Here is a 5,000-nt window from a genome sequence, read left to right on the forward strand (position 1 = left end):
TATATTACCTGGAAGAGTCAATGACAGTCCACGCCCCCCTGCGTGGGAAGAGTCTTTCTAGGCCATGACCCACCGGAAGGGCGCAGCGTCCCCCACCCCAGACATGTGACGTCACACCATCGGTATTGACGACTAGACTGATTCCTTATAATCATTTGCCATACACCGGTGGAAGCTGCCGAGACGAGTAACTACATAGCGGGCTCGCCGTGTCACTAATGTACAGAGATACAACAGTTTCGACTGGAACCGGATTAAACGTATACACGGCGCTGATTAGTAATAGATAGAGCCATCAGAATACAGATAATGTATACAACTGTCCGTATACATGCTGAAAGACTCTGCTCACAATCACAACCACACGTCAGCCACACACCCTTATCACGCACTACTCTCTGCCTGTAACACGCACACAGACAATATGTAAGCACCAGCATGGAACAACACCCAGTGCATCCTCTCCGCCACATTAGACAATCCACACTGTCATAACCAGACTGGGAGGTCCACTCAGAAAACAGAATATCCCACCCACCCGACAACCACCATTGCTCAGCCAAGCCACCAACACCCACACATGTCCTACACAGGGGTGCACCCAACATCACAATACTGCCTCCTCTCACAGCACACAAACAATGGCAGGAATGAAAGACACAGGTCTGCCACAAGCATGGAATGAGAGCGCCGCCTGTCATGAGCCAAAGGTGCATCCTGACGTGGCAAATCAGATGATGCCGCAGGCATCCACTTACTATAATCACAATCAACAAACCGGCCGCCCCGCCCCGCCCCCCATTAAACCTTTCCTTACAACAATGTGTACCTTAACCTAACCTATATCGTACCGTAACCTAACCTATATCGTACCGTAACCTAACCTATGTCGTACCGTAACCTAACCTATGTCGTACCGTAACCTAACCTATGTCGTACCGTAACCTAACCTATGTCGTACCGTAACCTAACCTATGTCGTACCGTAACCTAACCTATGTCGTACCGTAACCTAACCTATGTCGTACCGTAACCTAACCTATGTCGTACCGTAACCTAACCTATGTCGTACCGTAACCTAACCTATGTCGTACCGTAACCTAACCTATGTCGTACCGTAACCTAACCTATGTCGTACCGTAACCTAACCTATGTCGTACCGTAACCTAACCTATGTCGTACCTTAACCTAACCTATGTCGTACCTTAACCTACCCTATGTCGTACCTTAACCTAACCTATGTCGTACCTTAACCTAACCTATGTCGTACCTTAACCTAACCTATGTCGTACCTTAACCTAACCTATGTCGTACCTTAACCTAACCTATGTCGTACCTTAACCTAACCTATGTCGTACCTTAACCTAACCTATGTCGTACCTTAACCTAACCTATGTCGTACCTTAACCTAACCTATGTCGTACCTTAACCTAACCTATGTCGTACCTTAACCTAACCTATGTCGTACCTTAACCTAACCTATGTCGTACCTTAACCTAACCTATGTCGTACCTTAACCTAACCTATGTCGTACCTTAACCTAACCTATGTCGTACCTTAACCTAACCTATGTCGTACCTTAACCTAACCTATGTCGTACCTTAACCTAACCTATGTCGTACCTTAACCTAACCTATGTCGTACCTTAACCTAACCTATGTCGTACCTTAACCTAACCTATGTCGTACCTTAACCTAACCTATGTCGTACCTTAACCTAACCTATGTCGTACCTTAACCTAACCTATGTCGTACCTTAACCTAACCTATGTCGTACCTTAACCTAACCTATGTCGTACCTTAACCTAACCTATGTCGTACCTTAACCTAACCTATGTCGTACCTTAACCTAACCTATGTCGTACCTTAACCTAACCTATGTCGTACCTTAACCTAACCTATGTCGTACCTTAACCTAACCTATGTCGTACCTTAACCTAACCTATGTCGTACCTTAACCTAACCTATGTCGTACCTTAACCTAACCTATGTCGTACCTTAACCTAACCTATGTCGTACCTTAACCTAACCTGTATTGCGCCTTAACCTAACCTGTATTGCGCCTTAACGTAACCTGTATTGCGCCTTAACGTAACCTGTATTGCGCCTTAACGTAACCTGTATTGCGCCTTAACGTAACCTGTATTGCGCCTTAACGTAACCTGTATTGCGCCTTAACGTAACCTGTATTGCGCCTTAACGTAACCTGTATTGCGCCTTAACGTAACCTGTATTGCGCCTTAACGTAACCTGTATTGCGCCTTAACGTAACCTGTATTGCGCCTTAACGTAACCTGTATTGCGCCTTAACGTAACCTGTATTGCGCCTTAACGTAACCTGTATTGCGCCTTAACGTAACCTGTATTGCGCCTTAACGTAACCTGTATTGCGCCTTAACGTAACCTGTATTGCGCCTTAACGTAACCTGTATTGCGCCTTAACGTAACCTGTATTGCGCCTTAACGTAACCTGTATTGCGCCTTAACGTAACCTGTATTGCGCCTTAACGTAACCTGTATTGCGCCTTAACGTAACCTGTATTGCGCCTTAACGTAACCTGTATTGCGCCTTAACGTAACCTGCATTGCGCCTTAACGTAACCTGCATTGCGCCTTAACGTAACCTGTATTGCGCCTTAACGTAACCTGCATTGCGCCTTAACGTAACCTGCATTGCGCCTTAACGTAACCTGCATTGCGCCTTAACGTAACCTGTATTGCGCCTTAACGTAACCTGTATTGCGCCTTAACGTAACCTGTATTGCGCCTTAACGTAACCTGTATTGCGCCTTAACGTAACCTGTATTGCGCCTTAACGTAACCTGTATTGCGCCTTAACGTAACCTGTATTGCGCCTTAACGTAACCGATATTGCGCCTTAACGTAACCTATATTGCGCCGTAACGTAACCTATATTGCGCCGTAACGTAACCCACATTGCCCCTTAACGTAACCTATATTGCGCCGTAACGTAACCTATATTGCGCCGTAACGTAACCCACATTGCCCCTTAACGTAACCCACATTGCCCCTTAACGTAACCCACATTGCCCCTTAACGTAACCCAACACACGTTGGGCCTTAACCCAACACACGTTGGGCCTTAACCCAACACACGTTGGGCCGTAACCCAACACACGTTGGGCCTTAACCCAACACACGTTGGGCCTTAACCCAACACACGTTGGGCCTTAACCCAACACACGTTGGGCCTTAACCTGCTCTGTAATTGTCATACGACGCGTTAAATTAGTGTAGTGTTGCCTAACTGCAACCCCCGCAATATAGTTTGCTACTCGCACTGCCCGGTCCCCAGTGTATCGCTTCATGTTAAACACCTTGCAGCTATACACTGTAATGTGGATGGCAGCAGGACGTACATGCTCAATGCCCTTTGCAGTTGTTCATTGGCATTTGCAGTTGTTCATTGGCATTCGCATGGCGAAGCACTTAGCCTACGCTGTGGTACGGCCTGTGTCAACTGTCCGCTGATGTTGTACGTCCAAATCACACACTGTACTGCACATTGGTCCTCATGTACTGAATGATACATCGTGGTACATGTGACCGTACAACGACTGCGCCAACAACGGCGAACCATGCGGTCCAAATGTTGTGCACTCAGCTACGTGTCGTCTCCCTATAAGAGCTGGATTGCAGTGTGGTATGCCCTGGATGGCGATCAGCATGAGCCGTCTGTTGATGTAGTGGCGCGTGTTGTCAGACGTAGTCGTCTCTTCTCACACACCGTGATAGCACGGTGCACTGCGTTCCACATCTGCGACATGCGACAGAGGCCGGTTGACAGTCGTTCGCGCAATGGACATCGCATACGTACGGGGGCCACCTTCCACGTGTTCGCTAAGCGTGGACATGTTGTTGCGTGTATGTGGGCAGACAGTGTGTCGTGACACCTGACACAGGCATGCAACAATCGTTGAATTTGCAAATGGCGATGGACGCCTACGTTTGCTGGTGACGTTACGCAAATGAACAACTGGTAAACCGTTGTGGTGCGGTTGTTCTCGCTAGGGGTGAATCAGTGATGGCGACGATCGGTTGAGCTACCAACCGGTTGTTGCAGCGATACCCACCATGCCCACGAACGTGAATGGCATGTGGGTGTGAAGCGATACGCGGCGGTGGCTGGGTGGGACCGTCCCCGGCCGGTGAGGGGGGGCCTCCCGGCGTGTTGGCCGTGCGGTGCGTGGGCGCACGCGCTACAGCCGGCTGGTGGGGGCGGCCAGTGGCAGGCGCGCCGGCCGACGGAGGCGGCAGGCGGCGCAGCTGCGCGCCGGCGCACCCTGCACGCGGCGCCGTGCGGCCAAAGTAGGTCCTCGCGGGCCCGGTGCGAAGCGCGGTGGACATCTGCAGTGTGCTGGTCCGATTGAGGACTGTGTGCGCTGAGGATGCGCCGCCGCCCGGCGCTCGGCGCCGCGACGCCGTCTGCTGCTCGGTCGCCTCTGCGGTTCTCGCAGGTGGTTTGTATCGCAGCTGTGCGGACGTGTTGGCGCGTGCGCTGTGCTGGGAGAGTTCGCTTCGGCACCCAAGTGGGGCTTTTGTCCTTCTGTGGCGCTGGCGTTGGAGCTGCCGGTCACCGTAGGTGGCGCGTGTTGTCTCCCGCCGGCAATGCCACGACAGCACGCTCCCGGGCCTCTGTCGGCAGCGGCAAGCTCAGTTGGGAGCACGGGTGGTCGCACCTAAAGCGTCTACTCGCCAAACTCCGGGCGATTGCGCCTCTCTCGAACCCGACCAAGTACTTAGGACGGCGCTGCGCGCCGCCGGGACCTGAGAGGGTTTCGAGGTGTATGGTGCAGGGGAGCTCAGCCTCCTCCTGTTTGCAGAATAATTGAGCGGACGCTTGCGTGTTCGCGCGGGCCCCCGGGACACACTCCCGGGCGGCCGGCTGCTCAGCTCTAGTTGACGCAGCTCCCTGGTTGATCCTGCCAGTAGTCATATGCTTGTCTCAAAGATTAAGCCATGCATGTCTCAGTACAAGCCG

The 5,000-nt window shown here is 51.2% G+C and overlaps 1 non-coding gene across 1 annotated transcript in view; it reads left to right on the top strand.

The window, feature by feature from the left end:
- The first annotated feature begins 4,928 nt into the window (after positions 1 to 4,928).
- The window catches only part of LOC124565922, a 1,910-nt gene continuing 1,838 nt past the window's right edge, over positions 4,929 to 5,000 (top strand). The window contains exon 1 of the ribosomal RNA XR_006970693.1: positions 4,929 to 5,000. This exon is cut by the window's right edge and continues 1,838 nt beyond it. This is a non-coding gene — a ribosomal RNA (small subunit ribosomal RNA).

The sequence above is a fragment of the Schistocerca americana genome, unplaced genomic scaffold (assembly GCF_021461395.2).
Source record: "Schistocerca americana isolate TAMUIC-IGC-003095 unplaced genomic scaffold, iqSchAmer2.1 HiC_scaffold_1349, whole genome shotgun sequence".
Classification (NCBI taxonomy): Eukaryota; Metazoa; Arthropoda; class Insecta; order Orthoptera; family Acrididae; genus Schistocerca; species Schistocerca americana.